This window comes from Bombus impatiens, unplaced genomic scaffold (assembly GCF_000188095.3).
Source record: "Bombus impatiens unplaced genomic scaffold, BIMP_2.2 scf_0113, whole genome shotgun sequence".
In the NCBI taxonomy this organism is placed as follows: Eukaryota; Metazoa; Arthropoda; class Insecta; order Hymenoptera; family Apidae; genus Bombus; species Bombus impatiens.
Window position 1 is genome coordinate 639,161 of NT_176532.1, and position 18,920 is coordinate 658,080.

Consider the following 18,920-nt stretch of genomic DNA (forward strand, 5'->3'; position numbering starts at 1 on the left):
CGCCCCGCCGCTCTCGCCTTTCCCAAGGACTGTTCCTTAAAATGTGCACCCTTATTTCGACGGTTTTGCCACCGGAGAATCGATACGACGGGAAACAGAGGTTTCGCAGCCTTTCAACATTGTGCACTTTACTATGGCCAAACCAGGTCGCAGATGTTAATTCGGGAATGATGGAGCTACGCTCGTATTTGACTACTTGATTAGTAACAGCTAGGGATCGTAGGTCGAATCTGGTACTCGTCTCAGAGAGAGAGAGGAAGATGTTTGAAGTTACCGGGTCCTTCCATTTTCTCTTCTTGCGAATCCTGCTAATGGACTGGCTTGTTTAACGCCGTTTAATATTCGGGTCGTTAAGACGGTTTATTAGGGGTTACGTATTCTGAATTTGCATTTGCTGGACCTGCTGTTTGTAGGAGAAATATCGAGGAATAAGATACGTCCGATTCTAAGTTGAGTCGCCGTAGTATCGTTTGTTTGTAGAGGAAAATTCAATTTTATTGTAATTCTCCGTTGAAAGGCGTTTCCTGTATAGCAGTTGGCTAAATGTTTGCCTCTCTGTTAAGGGTTAGTTACTGCGAATTTCTGTTCAGTTGTGACCTAGATAGAAGGAATATCAAGGAATAAGAGACAGACATTTTTAAGCTGAATAATCGTAACATCGTACGTCCAAACAGGCAACTTCGATTCTATAATAACTGGAAGCTAAAGGTCTTTTCTTTTCTTTTCTTTTTTTTTTTTTTGTAGGACAGTTAGCTAAGCGTTTGTCTCGTTATTAAATATAAACGATATATCTTTCTTGACGCGTCTGACACTCGCTCCGTTCTATAAGTTCGTGTCGTTGTCACTCAAAGGAGATTGCCGGGCGACTGCTTCCTACCGTTAATTTTACACGACAGTTTAAGTGGAGAGAACGACGTAGCTCCAGTTTTACGGTGGAAAATCGTTCTCTCTCTTCTTTCTTTCTTTTTTTTTTTTTAAGTAGCTCGATTTTTATGGTTCCAGCAAAATCGAGCGTCGTTACTTACGGACATAAGTTTTAAAGACGACGTCGCGTCGGTCAAATACGCTTCGATATTCTTAGCAAAGATATGGACGAGCGTTGTACGAGAAAGAGAAATTTCTCTTCTCTTTCCCCTTTCTTTAACCATCGATCGCCGAAATCGATACATTTAGATCTACGAAAGATGATCGATTCAACTGCCGCTAACGCCTATAGTTTTATCAATTTATTTCTTAAACTAACGCTTCTATGATATCTTGGTGTCACCGTATCGCCATCGTCAGAACCCATCAGTTTTACGCTTCTTCTCGCGCCTTCCTTTACGACTATCGATTACCCTCCCAGCAGAGAATGCCACCATGTCAGTTGCCATCATACTGCGATTTTTTATCGACCATTGTAAAATATATTCACCGACGCGGAAGAAATTGTCGTACGATCGAAAGATGCTTCTGCAAAGACACTTCGAATTAATACCGCGTCGTAAAATAATGAGTTTTACGATTTAGAATGGTTGTTTAATGTCGAGATCCTCGTCGTCTTCGTTTCTGCTCTTCGTTTTTGATCCTTTCACAGCATAATGAAATAACGAAGAGTTCAGAACGAATGATGTCTATTATATCCGACAGCGATCGAAGATACTCGGCGATGATCGAAGGATTTCCTCTGAAAGTCGAGAACGACAGGAATCTCTTTGAGGCGCGAAATTGCAGGTTTTTCGATGCGTTAAAGCTGGAACGCGCAGAGGTGAACAGACGAAGGAGAAGTCGGAACGCAAAGGAAGGAGTATGGCAACGTTACGAATATAGAACACGGGGTAATATAACCAGAAGTGTGCGGGGGTTAGTTGCTCGCAACTTGCTAAGCAACGGTCCTTTTTGCTCGAGTCATGGCAAAAGTTCTTAATTAAATTCACCAGGTACCCGACGGGCGTAAGCGAAGGGGAAAAAATAGAAGTTCCCGAGGAAAAACTGCCAGGCTGCGAATCGAGGGTCCCCGCGAGGAGCGGCCAAGTATCTTCCAAGATCCTGTTCCCTTGCAAGGCGAAGGGCCGATGACTGACTCTCCGTTCTCGCATGAATAAACAATGAATTACGGGACCGGTATCGTGTCAGCCGTTGAACGTCGTTTCACGGACATTTCGGAAATTGCTCGAACCACGAGGCATTAATAACGCTTACTCCTCTTTGCTTGTCCACGCGCGCTCTACCATCCGCGGCACTGCGATAAAACAGAGACCACACGCGCCGTTGCGTGCGTTTCGCGATTATAATTAATTGGTTTCACCGTGATTTCATAGTTGCGGATAACATTGCTTTCGTCAAATTGGTTTTCTCTGCCCCGCTGCCGGCCACCCAACGAAAAATGACTGTAGTTTTGCTCGTTATTGCTTCCGGAAATTGAACGTTATTCTACGAGCTTTCGCGGTTCGAATAGAATTTTTTAAAAAAGAAAAATTGCTACCGAAAAATAAATACAGCGTGTACGATGCACAACCGACGAGAGAACAACGTACAGTGGCTGGTGAAATTTTCGAATTCGTTTCGAATTTTATCAATATGATTACGATAATCGTGTTTGGCTACGGTGCTAGTAAAGTTTCAAGATGTTTTGCGTAACATGCATATTGCACGTATCTATTCGTAGAAGGTTTCTACGCAAGAAAAGGCATAAAGGCAAGTTTATCGGGTTGTAAAATAAGCAGGAAGCAGATAACGGAGCATCACCGCAGAAGCTCGGTGTATCGTAGGAGAAAACGTCTAAAAGCACTTCTTTGAAAGTAACGTAGAAGTACAGCGGGGATCAACTAGGCAGAATCCCTATTTATGGCAACTATTTCGACATACGTGCACCGGATATTCGTTTCGAACCGAGTGTCGCCGGTTCTCCATAAAACATTGAAATCTCCACGATAAACGGGAAATCGATAAAAGGCGCAGCAAACCCCGGAACGATAGATCGAGCTTATTTTGTCAAATAAAGGAGTAGCTTAATAACGAGACTTGGAACGGTGCCCTTTGGATCTTTCTCGGCTTGACAAATTCCCCTTCCTTCGCGGATATTCTCCAGCAACATCTTTATTGCGGCTTCAGAGCCTCCTTATTCGTGCGCGCCGCGATAAACTCCGAAATTTTACTTCGGAGAGAGCGACTACGTTATTTCAAAGAGTATAAGAGCATAGACTCGGGGTTATCGTTCTGTACAAGCATTAAAGAGCATCGATCTTTCGACGAACGATATTTCAACACGTTCGCTATCAGCGTTACGTATATCTGCGTATTAATTCTGTTAGATTAATTTCGTCTTTTTGCAAGAATGGTTCTGCAAGATGGTTTAATTAATTTTTAATGAGAACGAAACAACGTGTTAAAAAAAAGAGGAGCCGTAACGTGCTAAAAGCAATATTTCGATGTGAAATAAAAATGACTCCGACGAAACAAATATTTTAGTAGCAGCGCGTGTGTTAATTGGCCATAAAATCCAGCGACAGATAATCCCGTTACAAGTTGAGAACTTAATAGATCCGGAATTGTTGTCTCGTTGGTGTTCAGAGGAATATCGCGTTGATATTTTCTCTCCAATTACGCAAATATCACGGAGATTTAAGCATCGGTTGAGCTCAAATGGAAACGCGGCATCCAGGGATTCGAGCTAAACGCGAAAGAGGGTGAAACCAATTCTCACGGACTATTCTACGCGAGGTTAGACAATGATAATTAAATTGTTGATGCACAATAGAGATCAGGTGTAATTCCGATGAAATTTCGGAATTTCGAATGAAATTTATAGCGAGACAATTTCGGGAATTACAAGAGCACGTGTACCATTTCTAAGGAATATTCATCCCCTTTAACATTTCTCGCTTGTCGACGCAAACAGGAATTATTTAAAATGTACAATTATTTAGAGAATATTATACATTGATTGAAATAACGAATTAATGAATTTAGTGATCGCTAGCTGCGTTATTTGCTTGCTGTATCGATATCAAAATTTACATCGACTTAATAAAATTTATTAAATATCGTCATATGTTTATTAAAATTTATTTGAAAGTTACGACAAAAGGCACGAATACGAACAATACAGTGTTTTCGGTGTTGAACGTAAAATTAATTTAAATTTCATCGATTTAATTACTTGGCTATCGTATTATTGTAAATATATAATAAATAAACAATCGCGCGACAAGAGGATTTTGCTTTAAATCATGAAATTTTAATTATCTTTCAAATAAAGCTGTTCCATCCATTCTGAAAATCAGACTTGCGTATTCGTTTCGATAATTCATTGATACAATATTAAGCTACGATTATCTGCTTTTTGTTTTACGTATTCAAGTATTTTTATACCGTAATTTATATCATTATATGTGTATGTTAGTTTACATTATTCCGTACAATTGTATCGAAATTTACACTGCTTAACACAGTTTGTTAATATTTCGATCGTTGTATTTATTGAAGTTTATTTTGAAATAACAAACGTGGACAATGCAATGCTCTCGAATACGTTATTTACCTACAAATTTCGTCCTTTTATGGGTCTTTGACAAGTATAGCACTGCATCGTTTTATTTAATATCGAACATGTGAACAGAATTTAATTTTATATCGCAAAATCAAATGAAATTAGTTCGTTCTTATATATAGTATTGCATTAATACAAAATAAAAACCTCAAGCTGTTTGTAATGTGATCGAGTATGCTACAATTTTAAGGCAGTAAATATAAAACACATTTCAACGTTCCTAAGACGCGTTTCAAGTCACACACCGAAGAATACATTTTTCCACTTTGTCGCTTAACTATCGATCGCGTAAAAACACAAAAAAAAGCGAAAATAAACGCGAAAGCGAACGAAAGCGGAAAGATGGTATGATAAAAATTTATGTCACCCGGTATTCGTAGCTGTCCCCATCGGTCCCTGTTTACTCGTGGAACTTTTCCATCTGTGTGTTACGAGTAAATCTCGTTGAGACAGCCGGATAAGTGCGAGGATGCGCGGTAAAGGCCACCAATGAACGACGCCAGTCTCGGTCCGATCGTGCACTGGAAAACGCAGTAAATCCTCGGTGACGTCACGGATTAGGCATACAGCTTATCCGATTCCCCAACCGGACGGATTTGCGCCAGAAAGTTTTCAACCCCCTGAAGAATCCGCGCGACGGTTTTCTCTTAAACCTCGTACCTGCTTCTCGCTCTCTGATTTCTCTTCCTCGACTTCACACAGCATCGCGCTCGAAATCATCGAAATGGGTTCTTTTCTTGCGAAAAGAAGTTCGTAAATATTCCCATTCGCAAGTACTTGGACACCTATTCGTAAACCATCGATTTCGTACGAAACGTGACAATTAATCTAAGGCACCAGGGAAACGATCGATCGATCAGAATTTTATTCCTGTTAAATTTACCATCCAATGTACGTAGAAAGGACAATTTGTTCAAATCTCTTGGAAGAATTAATAAAATACCGTTGAAGAAATTAAAGGTGAATTATTGGGTTGGCAACTGGCAATACCACCTAATGACAAAATCCGCAATCATTTAGTTGCCAACCCAATAGATAGAGAACTCGAGATCTGGAAATCTGTCGGGGGTGTACGTGTTTCAAAAAGATTCCCGTAAACTCTCGTGCAAAGTATTTTGTCGAACGATATCTTTCCGCGGCATGATACACGGTGTTGAATATATCCGTGCTCGTTTACACGATGAAATCGAAAACACCCTTACTCACTTTCGCTCGCGTGTGATTTATCGAATCCATCGGTATCGAAGGTAAGCACAAGTGGAACGCATCCATCGTATCCGAAACGACGCGAGAATTCTTGGATTTCTTCTTCGTGGAACACATGAGAATAAGAAAAGTGGAAAACGATACGAAACCAGAGAGAACTCGCTAGGCCAATAAAAGCGTGTGGGAGTAGCACGAAGGGAAGAAAAGGGTTCGAATTGCAACCGAATTCTCTGGCAGACTTCCCACGAGTTGAAAAGAATATCCAAATATTTCGTTCGTGTCTCAAGTTCGAAAAAGCTTGCCCACGCTACCAAGGATATAACGGTAGAATTTCGTTCTACATTAGGAGTCTACACGAACTTTCGGAAAAATCACGCGAAATTCTACCGAAGTTGTCTTCTGATTTCTCCACATATTTACACTTATATACAACGACAGTATTTCTACATCGTTGCTTTCTATTATAACATTTACGTACCGAATAATCAATTATATACAATTTTGCTACTTTTCCATCATCGTCTATTCGCCCAATCATTTAGCATAATCGTTCCATCGTATAAATATAAAATACAGAACGTCGTAAAAAGTTGCTTCATTGAAATATAAGATGATGTGTAAATATTTAATTGTCCATCGTGTATTTGTCTACACGATAAGAAATATTCAAAGCGACGGTTTCCACGTTAATATCTGCCACGAGAATTATTTATATCCGGCCAGTAAATATACGTCTTCTTCATTGTCCGTCGATGCAACAATATCATAAAGTCAGTTGGCTGGTCCAAAAAGCCGGCTGACCCAATACGAGCTCGTTCCACTGTTTGCTCTCGTGTCTGTTTCGCAGCCACCGTTCTCCACAGGCCTCTGATATATTGCCTGCATATACGAGTTGCTTTTCCGTTTCCCGATTCGGCAGGAAATGAATCGTCCTCAATTAAACCGGCAGCCCGATGGATCTTCATAAGCCCTAAATGTTTAACTGACGATTAATCGATGCTCGTTGAACGAGTCGTCCGTTCGATCGAACCTCTTGACCGTTCGTTCTAAATTTTCAATAGAACCGACTTTCCACGTATCGAATAAAAGATCTTTTGGTCTTTTTCCAGTCGATCTAACAACCACGCGACATCTAACAACGATCGAGCCAAGCAAGCAGCCCACCACGGGAATCGCTTATAAGCAATCGATGCGTACGGCAAATCTGTCCCTAAATTAAAATCCTTCTAACCGACAACTCCGATACTTTTTGGCATGAACGTTCCTCGTAAATTCCAAAGCGCGTCAATTTTATTCTATGTAGTACAGTGTATACCAACGAAACCGTATATTCCTGTCTACTTAATCGTTTCGTTGATTCACCGGCAGTTGCTTCGAGAAAATGTCAATCGATGCGCCGCGAAATTGCGCAAAACTTCGTTCGTTTTCGTTCGTTGTTACAACTTTGGCAGGAATTTGGAGTTTGGTGAATCGTTTCGGCACGTTATTCTACATTTTGAAGAGTTAAAACGCTTACAGGTGGAAAGAAAGGTGTGTTCTTTTAATACTTGAATCATCAAAATCATCAAAATGAACAACTCGTAATTTTTTGATAGGTTCCATAGGTTCCATAGATTGTTTTACAGTGCTTCAGTTTTGAGAGTTCGAATGACGCTATTGTAAAATATATCAACGAATTTGTAGAACTTCATACTTTAATCGTCGCATTTTTAACGCAAACGAAGGAATGTTCTTTGCTGAACCTGAAAGTAAACGTTCGATGATTTTCAAGGCAGCGCGCATAATTTCACGCCGCTGGCTTTCAGGCAAATAGTCTAGCCAGAATTTCGCAAACTTTCGTCGATCGAGGACAACGTGCAACGTCCTACGGTCTCGAAATTCGAAAAGCTCACGTGTACCGAATGCTTACGTGACTACAGTTCCCTGAGACTCGTCTCACAATATCGGTTAGTTAATGCACGCGTACAACATCCACGATTAGTTCAATTATTCTCACAAATAGACTTTTGACGTTTAATGAAACGACAACGATGGAATTCCTTACAGACAAGTAGTTGGCGAAATATCGAGCATCCAATTAATATATTCGATACTCGACGAGATAGTCGATCGAAATAAAACGTGCAGTTTCAACGGCACCTTTGAGTTTTAAATTACTGACGTTGGTTCGTTCCTCTAATTAAGTCACACTCGACTCGATGCGGTATTTAATACGATATTGGAAATGAAATATTCGAAATTTCATAGAACCGAAAGAAAGGCCTTTATAATTTCGTTCAATTCGTTTGTAGAAAACAATATCTCCAGGCACGATGGCCCACGAACGTATTTGAACGCTTACAGAAACTTTTTCTGTGTATATCATGTATGTTGTACGAAACATTTTGAAATTTCATCAGCAACGACTATCGTGATTATATTGGCGACATTTGAAAACAATCTAAAAATGTATATAAAAGTTACGATACATTTATTGCAAACATAGTTTTCCTAGAGATCGTTATTAATTATATTAATAAACCACAATATTTATCGAGGCCATATATTCGATACTAATTATATAATTAATTATAATTTAACACCGTTTTTCATATTGTATATCATTTTTTCATTTATTGCTAAACGCGTGTTTTCAATAAAAATCTTCTACCTATACATATTTTTGGTTTCAAATTTTATCGATATCGTCGCATTAATCGTGTGTCACTGCAGTGTTAATGAAATTTCAGAAAGTTTCATATAACGTGTGTATTCGCACAAATTTTCTCTGATAATTGTTCGAATACTTTCGTGAAACGTTTGAATATTTGCAAAACACTGACGTTCCAGATAAAACTGTGGATCGAACAAGAATTGATACGTCGTATTATGGCAGAAACGAATTTCGTCGAGCATTGTCGAGAACAGCAGCGTCGAAAAAAGACTGACGTTGAACGACACGTGGAAAATTCGTCGTAGGATTCAGTTGCTGCCCGTGTTTTCAACGATTTTGATAACTCGATACGGTGAAAACGACGTTCGAATATCACAAACGACTGACGGATGTTCTAATTACTCGCTGCTTCGTACAACGTCCCCTGTTTTCTTTTTCCTGTTCCCTACCTTTTTTCTCGCTCTTTTCCTTCCTTTTTATTTTATTCGAAACAATCGGATCGACAGGGTGGTACAAAGCGACGCGCTGCGTCAAACCTCGGCAGGACGAAAGGGAACACGCGCTGCTGGCCTAGAACGATACGAGAAAAAGAAAATCGACAGCCGATATTTGCGGTATTGAAAAATTGAGCCGGTCTCAGTCCAGCTAACACGCTCTCGCCCTATTCTATTTCCCTACGCGTTGAGATAATCCTTACACTTTGCGGATATTTCGGCAGCAGTCAAGATAAGTATTATTATTATTATTATTATCGTGATTATATTTGCGACCAAACCGAATACTCGTTCGCGAAGATCGATTTTAGTTTTATTCGTAAGAAGGTAAATCAAGAGCCCTCGCGATTTAATCGCATCTTTAATAAACTTATTAATATATCGGGCTACCTTTATTTATCATATAAAATGGCAAATTAAATTGTATTTCGTCGTGACTTTTTCGCGCGAAATTTTAATCTCCATCTTGGTCGATTGGTCGTTTGCAATTCGAGCCGAAAAATAATCCACGAAAACATTGATCGCGGCCAAAAGAGCTTTGTTGCTCGATTCCGGAACTTTTCTCCCGATATTTATTCATCTCTTCATAGGTCACGGTGCGTACGTAAAATCAGAGTTTTTTTCCGACCGAACGCAAATTGTACTCTCAATCCAACCATGCATTCGCTTTAATGTTCTTAACGCATACGTTTCACTCACTCGCGCAACCATTATAATCGTCTATCGTTATACACCGTTCGGGAAAAAGAGTGGAACTAGCCATTTTTGTGATTCGAGATTCCATACCGCAGCTCTCTTCTGGGATTCAATTACGTTAAAATGCCACTTTAACCGAATTTTATTCGATGTTCATTCGACACACTGTTGTCCATCCAGGCGGATTCAAAATCAGGAGTTTGTTCTGTAATTGTCGAAGCACTTTGTCAAAATTTATATAAGAACCGTGTACATTTTAGTTTTCTCGCTTGATCTTGTGTTCGGTTCAACGTGATAAAGATTAATGTAACGATAAATCTAAGAGAGAATATTTGCAAAAAATATTCTCGAAACGCTCTTGTTGCTTTGTTAAATCGTGTACGATTTTTCTGTATTTCCTGGTAATCTTTTTTTAGATGTCAAACTCGTATTAGTATTGTAGGAATCCTTATTTTTGAAAGAGCGAAAAACTGAAACCATAAAACGCTACCAATACTAAATGAAGCTGCCACTCAAGAACTAACAGGAGCCTGCAACATCCACGCGATATATCCTATCACCCGTACATTCTCCTTTTCTTCTATTTTATTCGTTTCATCCAACAAATATTTCGGCTCGAAAAATTAAAAATCGACGTGCGAGATTGATGCTTATCCCCGTTCAAATAACAAAGCGGATCAAAATTGACGAGCGGCAGTGTTTTGTACGTTGAGCGGTGCTCGATCTCGTCGACGTTTAAAAGAATCACAGTACTTGAAAACTTTTAATAGGCAATCATATAAAAAAAAGCACCGACCTTCAAGCTGTCACTCTCCCATTCTTCGAGACCTTTTAAACGAGTTCCAAGTTTTTCATAGCAATTTCCATTTTTCTTTTTTTTCTTTGCAACGATGGCTCGCCGATCTCGCGCATTTCAAAAGCGTATTTCTGGGGTGTATTTCATGAAATTTCATCGGAGGAGAAGGAAAGAGAAGATCGGTCCATCTCCGAAAATGTAAATGGGATGAGACCCGCTTGAAATTGATACAAACGTCGTTAGCCTTGTCGCTTTGAGCGAGAGTCACCCTTCTTTCTGCTTTTTAGATCGTGCTTTAACCTTTTGAAAATATAAAACGTACTCGTGACCTGCTATTTTTTATCTCGTTTTCTCCTCTCTTTCCCCTTCTTTCCTCTTTTCTTCCTCCCTTTTTTGTCACTTTTTGCAACGCGCGAGTCAAAAGCTACATCAGCTACATCAAATGACCTCGACGAAGAGTAATAAGGCTTCGGAAACGTTTTATTTTTTTGGGCGATTCGCGGTGAAAACACGGACTACGTAAATTACTATCTCCCTCCTTTCTTTCCTGCAAGATTTGCTTTTGCGAATTTCATAGTGTAAATTACGCCCAGGATATTTTGATGAACGTCAGTCGAATAATCGCGAGTACGAATCAGCTCGCTCTGAATGCGAGAAAATCTAAAAAAAAAGAAAAAAAAGGCGAATAAAAGACTAGGAACGTGTTCAAAAGAATTGTATTTCGACGGATCCGTTGTTATCGCTGGCAAGAGAATGAATATGCGCTTCAATCAATTATTCGTACGAAGATTGATCGGCATTTTTATAAATTAAGTTTACGTCGGAACAGGAATTCAGAGCAGGAAAGTTTCGTCATTAACGGTATAATAAATGACAAGACTTTTTAACATTTTTAGTCAGTGATCTGAAAGAGGAAAGAAAAAAGATCTTTCGATCGTTAAAAGCCGCAACTGCTGACGCGATCGTCAGCTCTGGCGCATGTATTAATCACGAAGAACGATCGTTAGCCTTGGAATTTGCATAATTTCAAATACCCGCTCGGGAAACGATCGATTTTCCACCGTCGAGCCTTAATGCACCATTGGAATGTGCTGAATACCAATTTTGTACAGCGTCGCTCTATGAAACGTGCCTTATACACCTCGCATAGAAAAAAAGAAGTTAAGTACGTAAATGAAATACGTATCAAGGCTCGTCGAACGTCGATAGCGAATGAAATTTCTACGACGAATCGTATAAAACAAGCTCGATTCCTCGCACGCAGGGACGGCGTGTTTGAAACGCGATTTTTACAGCTGCGACACAAAGCGGGACAAACAACAGAATATTTAATCGAGGCTTCGAATTTGCGATCGCAATTGCATTTCATTAACGGGAAACGCTGTAATTTTATTTCGTCTCGTTCTCCTGATTTATCCTGCGACTTTAATACCTGGTTTCCATGGGGATTTCCCGACGACCGATTTCATTATTGCTCGTTAATGACATTACACAACCGTTTTTAACTTCCGTCGAATCACTAAAAAATCCTGGGAATTCGCATAATTTCGCACGGCGACCGTCGTCCAATCGATTCCGCGCTGATGAACTTCAACGTGCTCGCGTGATACCGGCAAATAATCGCGCGACATTAATTTTTCCGTGTCCAAAATTTCGCTCCATCGATTTTTCAGTGGTTCCTCCTTCAAATGGAAGAAAGAATCGTATTTGTTATAGCACTTGCGTAACGATCGACTAAACCAATGTATATTAAATTTCCTTTCGTGTAGCAGTACTTTCGTATGATTAACAAAAATGTAATACCGTGAAAATAAAACGTAGAATCTGAGGAAAAAGCGTGTGAGCAGAAAATAGGGCAAATACTGGGAATACTTTTTATAGATAGCAACCACTGTAAATGATTAAGAGCGAGTGGTGGGCGAAAAAGCAGACAATATTTGGCTAAAGAATCGTATATACAAGGTGGTTGGTAATTGGTGGTACAAGCGGAAAGGGGGTGATTCTACGCGAAAAAAGTAGTCGAAAATATAGAATAACAATTTTTCGTTCGAGGCTTTGTTTTCGAGAAAATCGACTTTGAATTTTCGCTCGGTACGCTTGCACTTTATCGCGTCTCGTTATAACGGATCTCACTGTAGATCGTTGTCTCGATGGAAAAATAAAAAAAAAAAAAGAAATTAAGAAAGAAAACCACTAGTTACCAACCACCCTGTATATAAATTATGACGTTAATACAACATCGTAGAACTAATACGAAAGCTTGTAATTTAAATCCCACTTACTCGAAATCACGATTGCTCCGCGTGTTTCGCCTCGCATTACGAATTCTCTAGCGGCAAGAGAGCTATTACACCGTAAAGGGTAGGAGTAATTGAAACGAAAGATACAGGGTCACTGTATTCGAAATGGATTTCGATTCCCTGGGTGGCAGGCGATTCTCGCGATACGTAGCCCAAGTGTGACAAAGAAGGAGACGTGAGTTGTAATTCTTAAAGAATATCATCGAATGAAGCGAATGCTTGGAGCAAGCAACTTAGATAACGAATAATAGAATCACCACGAGAAGAAGATACATTCTTCTCGTTCAGGATATTAGAAACGTGCGTGGATTGCAAACGGACAGGTCAATGACAAGAACCGGAAATAGGTACGGATGCCCGATAGCCTAGTGGAGTTTCTCCGGGCTTGGAGTGGACAGAGACGGGAAAAAAAGGAGATTTAACGGTCGAAGAAACTCAAACGGCCAAATGGAACAGGGGTGGAGACTGTGTAGGGGTTGAAAACCACCCCCTGTTCGTTCTGGGTTTCGAAATTGAACGCGCAAGTCTGCTTGACCGTACAGAACACCGCATCGCGACACGGAGAAATAGGGAATAACCATCCGTTTTATACCGGTGCGATCGCGTGAAATCAATTTTATGCCGGACTGGGACTGGACCGTTGATTGACATTTGGATAAAAACAAAATGCCGGAGATGCTTGATTTTCAATCGACGTTTCCATCGGCGAATAGCAATTTTGTTTTTTCATAAGAGAAATAAATGGGTTTCAGGGGAAATTTACAAATTCCATGTTGATAATTTGTAATTTGTAAAATCTCTCTCCTAACGTTAGTTCGATCGTGCAAGACGATGCAGGGTTGTAAATTTGAACAGCGCGATTAAATGGTAAATCGTGGATAAAAAGTAAGATAATTATTTAAGATGCGATGTAAAATATTTCTACATGCGCTGTTGAGCCCGGAATGTGAACGTTTTCGATATAAATTACCCAAGCAGGAGATGTGAAAAATTGAGGACAGATAACATCAATGTTCGTACGTGACTAAAATAAACCGCTCGCGCCATATTCGAACACCTGCAATTTTAACACCGTCGCTGGAAACTGGATCGACGATAAATTCATATAATCCGTATATAAACATATTTTTGTCACTGTCCCTCGCATCTAGCACGTTTTTGTCGACTCGTATCGACGCTTATTCCTTCGCAGATGAATACCCTCGTTCGCTCGTCGCGGCGGTTTCCCTGGTAATTTTAATTGCACGCTTCGAAACAAATATTGACCGGGAAAAAATAATCCTCGAGGTTGGTAAATAAACGCGATTGTCGTTTTTATCGGTATTTCACTCACCTCCGATCGCATCTACATGAAACTTACATTCGTTACGAATAATCTCGTATCGTTCCCATGGCACCTGGTAATTCCTATTTGCCTACCCTTTGCCAACAGCATTTCGTAAATAAGTAAATAAATCAGAACAGCGCAAATGAATAGATTGAGAAAGGTGAACAAATAAATCAAACAAGAGAAATGTACACAATAAGAGTACTGTAATACTTTGATCTAGTGTGTGTTGCATAAAGCGAACCGCCTCAATCCTTTAATAAATCTTATCTTCGAAAAGCGATTCCAAAGGTCCAGCACCTCGTATACCGGATTACAGAGGAATAAAAAGTACTCTTTCCTACAGGATTTTATTCTCCATACTTTCAAGGGAGAAATTGATATATCTGTTCTCCTGCTATCCCTCGAATATATCCGAAACCGACAGCTTCTCGCGAACAAACGAGATTCTACCTTTGCCTCTGATCCTTTCATAAACGTCTCAAACAACGTTCACGCAACTTACGTAACAGTCTCAAAAATGGCACGTATTTTCTACGCTTGGTTACGGCGTACAGCGACAATTTCGTTTCACTCGCGGAAGATAGTGTTTGCCGCCGCGTTTCCCCAACATCCATATATTTGTCAAGGGTCAATCTTTATTATCCGTAAAACACTCTGTCAGTTATATTATAGTTATTCATTCTTAACTTGCCCTTCAATTTCTATATCTATCATTTTTTTGCTCTTCTGCACGTAATATACATATCATTTTCTCTCGCGTTATCTTTCTCATAGCATTTTCGCGTTATCTTTCTTACGTGCGATGCTTCGTATCTTTATGAAAAAGCATATATAGTAAATACAACGAAACGTAACTCACATTTTCGCCCCTTCTACGGTGCGCTATGTTCGTCTGTGTTACCGTGGAAAAGAGGTCGGCTTGCGCGCTGACCTCGTAAAAGCTATGAAACCAGAACCATCTTAATAATGATAAAAATAATAATAATCGTAATCGCGACGGAAGACAATAATCCGTGGTGAGCTTAAGGCGCAACGAAATTGTCGGCAATAAAAGCTTAGCACTCCATCGATGCTGCTCGTTCTCTGTGGTTAAGCTCGACAAAGTCGAGTTTGGTCGGCTACGTTTCAGCCCTGTGGCCGCCGCCACGGAACAGACGAGTCTGCCTCCGGGAAAGGAACCGGAATATGGACGAAAAGAGGAGAGCGAATAGAGTGGAAACCCGGTTATCCCGTTGGAATTCCAATTTGTTGGGCGCGCCGCGTGTATTTTCGCGCGGGGGGAAAGAAACCAGCCGTAGGCGAGGAGATGAAGCGTATTGTCCGGCGGATGAGTTCGGTAAAGACAGAAAAACGGCACGGGGAATCGCCTCTTTGAATCCACGGCATCGTCGAATCTGTCGCATCGTTTACGTTCGATGGCTATTATCGCGTTTATCCGTCGATGCTGTGGTCGTGCGCGACATACTTTTATGTTTCTGAGGATAGCGTTATTTTTGTATCAAACACGCTAGATTTTACGAATACGTAATAGTTTTTTATTATATTACACTTTTTTGTTCTAGAAAAGTTTTACTGCGACGCAATTAACGTTACGAAGCGATTTATGTTTAACTCTAAATTTCAATTTTCACGACGATTTTTCCGTAGATTTAATATTCGTATGCATGAAAGGTTCGTTATTCAAAGTTCCATACATGACTGATTATATTTCATTGACGATTTACAACAATAAGGCCTCCGATGATCGTATACTGCGTAACGTGTCAATAACAAGCGAAGCATCGCACAGCCGTGTGGCAAATACTACCCGTAGAGAATTTGAAAGCTCGCAATGCAAGTAACTTGTAATTTTACGTTAATCACGGTATTGTGCAAGCTCGTTTACGTATTACCATGTATAATTGCTTTCGTTGAACGCTTCGTTCTACCGAATTACTAACTGAATCAGATTATCATGCTAGGTAACGGCTCGCAAAGCGATCGACACCGAATTCACTAACCTGAATAATCCGCTTTCTAATGGGATCCTTCTCCTCTGTGAACGAAATAAAACATCGATAATACATCGATAGGAAAATATTTTCAATCTTTATCTTTCGTTATGCTATTAACAAAAATCACAGGACGTTCGCACTTATCTACAAGGTGGTCCAAAGATACGACAACATTTTTTTATGAAAGGAGGAACAAAAGTGAAGCCACGTTTCACGGTGATGTAGAAAAATGGCAGAGATGGAGCGAGTGCGGCCGCTGTAACTGATGCAAATGACCCGCTTGCACGACAAAAAGATAGACGAACAATGTCATTCGTGTCAGCTCTTCTGCTGTTGTACGTCACTTCCACGTACTGGCGCATTATCGTTTCAGTCCTAGCGACGATAGATATCGCGACCTGTTCGACCATCGTTAACAACATTGTAAATTTCTACGCGGAATGACAGATGGAAAGAAAAAGAATTTTGTTGAAATATGTCAGACAAATTATAGACCGGGTACAGAATACCGACAGCACTGGCTGTTACTAGATATTAATGAAACTTGAAAACATTTCGTATAGTATATTCACAAGAGACTCGTAGTATTCGGTTAGATTCGCGAGCCTGTGTATATTCGCGTTACGAGAAGTTTTTCGAGTTTCGTAAACGAGAAAGATAAGACGTTTTATCTCTTCCTTTGCCAATGAAGATTTCGCACGAACAGAGTTTTAAAAAGTCTCTCGCGTAAAAGTATCGCTAACGAGAATTCTCTTTCCTTCGACTCGATCCTCCTCTTTCTCGCCACTCTTTTCTCTGCCAAGCAAGTAAGTAAGTAGCAGTCCTCCAATCTTCTCTGAGATTCGCATAATCAAACGTTCAGTCAGCGAGATGCATCCGGTATGAGGAGGACTTTCATTTTGCCCGATATGTCATCCAAAGAACAAGAAGGAAAAAGAACAAGAGACGTTTGAAAGGTTGACGAGGTGAAAACGAGGGCGATGCTCCCGTTTTCGGCAAGCTGACGGTTCACGCGCAAAAAGATGCGTGTCACTGGATCAGACTTTGTTCTTATTGTCCTACGTCTTCCCCGGTGCTATTTTTTCTTCTTTTTAGAGCTTAATACGTACACGGACTGTGATAGGCAAGTTTTCTGGTACGACGTCCCGTTGGTACTTTGGCCCTTTTCTTTTTTCCTTTCTTTTTTCGTCTCGTTGAAAGTTTACCTGGAAGATTAATACTAAATCTACACAGTTTTCTCTGCGAGTTGCCTGAATCGGTGGTTTCGTCGTTTTACTTGGGGAAATTATCTGTTTCAGAAGAAACGAGGTTGGAAAGCTCATTGAGAAAAGAAGGTTCGGAGAGTCGAGCATTTGGCAGCGGAGTTGAAAACTGAAAGGCGACAAAGTTTCGCCACTAAGTTGGAAACTTTGAAACTGATATAAATGGCCGGTCGGTCACTCGGGCTAAGCGGTTTGCAATTTACTCGCGAAAAGTTCTTCCCCCCGTTTGCGGTAATAAACCGAATCGATTAGAGCTTCGCACAGGATGCAATATCGTTGAATGAAATCGCTGCTATATCGCGATGGGAATGGCTATCTCTCTCTTCCGACCGAATTTCCATTTCACAGAGACAACCTGTCTTGTCCATCGAGGCTCGGTTTTCGAATTCCGTTTGATATCGCTGGCAAAATTCTAATAACAGAAGATATTCCTCCTTGCGCGGTAAATTAAAACACGAAGTAGCGATACAATTAGAAGCGGCACTGCAGACAATTTTGCTACGAAGATTGAAAGATGACGGTATAACGCTGCTCTAATCAGACCCTTGATAAAAAAAGAAAAAAAGAAAAACAATAGAAAGTTACTAAAAAGAAACTTGGTTCGTTCGAACAAAGTTGTGTAAAGGCGTTGAAAGAAGAAAAGCAGCAATAAAGAAACAGCTTGGAAACAATCTAGCGAGAATTTCAGAGTAAAAATGAAAATAACATAAGCGTACTAGAAAAAAAATTCCACTGAAATAAAGACGGTGTAGGAATAAAAAACATCAGAAGTACAACATACGTAAAGAACAGGCACCATAAAGAAGATAGAAAATATCACGTTAGGAAAAGAAAGAAAGTTCTTCTAAGTAAAAATATGATGTCTGTAAAGATCAACAGGCTTCATAATTTCTAGAATATCCTAAATGGACTACGCGAAACTTGGAGATGACGGCTTTAAGCGAAGCACAGTCGAATTACAGAATCGTTAATGTGAAAGTATGATAATACACGAGCTGTAGACGATGCCTGATGAATGTTTCGTACAAAAGAACTTGACTCGCAAAAATTCGAAACGCAACAGCCGTTAAACTTTTCAAGAGTGAACAATCCAAACAGCTTGATGAATAAAAAAGGCAATTTCCATGTTATACGGTCGGGTGGATTTTTATGTCGAACATTTCCACGTAAGCTTTTTAATTACACGTTTTTTCGACGCGTTATCGCTACGATGAGTGTTTCTCTGAAAGGTATTTACCGTTCGTTGGAATTGAAAAAAAGTGGATCGTTTACACCCCCACCATTTTACAGATCAAATACGTAGTCGAACGGTGTTTCGACGATGCACGGTTTGTCGACGAAATTTTAATCGAACCATACATTTCCGTTGGTAATTTCGAACAAAGTTACGGCCGATCGCGCATATCGTGTCATCCTTCCTCTTTCCAAAAACCGAAAAAAATATTCCCCCCCCCAAAAAAAACAACGACGAAAAAATCGGCAGTACATCGCAACTAAAATAGCAGATTCGCGACATACCACCAACGGCGTATAAGCAACCCTGTGCTCCGTTATTTATCCAGCGAGTATTTCAAAACTGTCTCGCGTTTAATTTACCGTCTCGCATTGATCAAAACTGTCTGCCGTGTTTTGACAAAAAAAAAAAAAAAATAATGCAA

General features: G+C 40.0%; 1 protein-coding gene across 3 annotated transcripts in view; it reads left to right on the plus strand.

Annotated features, from left to right (window-relative positions):
- LOC100745484 (protein-tyrosine sulfotransferase) overlaps positions 1 to 18,920 on the plus strand; it is a 184,398-nt gene that overhangs the window by 144,048 nt on the left and 21,430 nt on the right. The window lies entirely within an intron of this gene.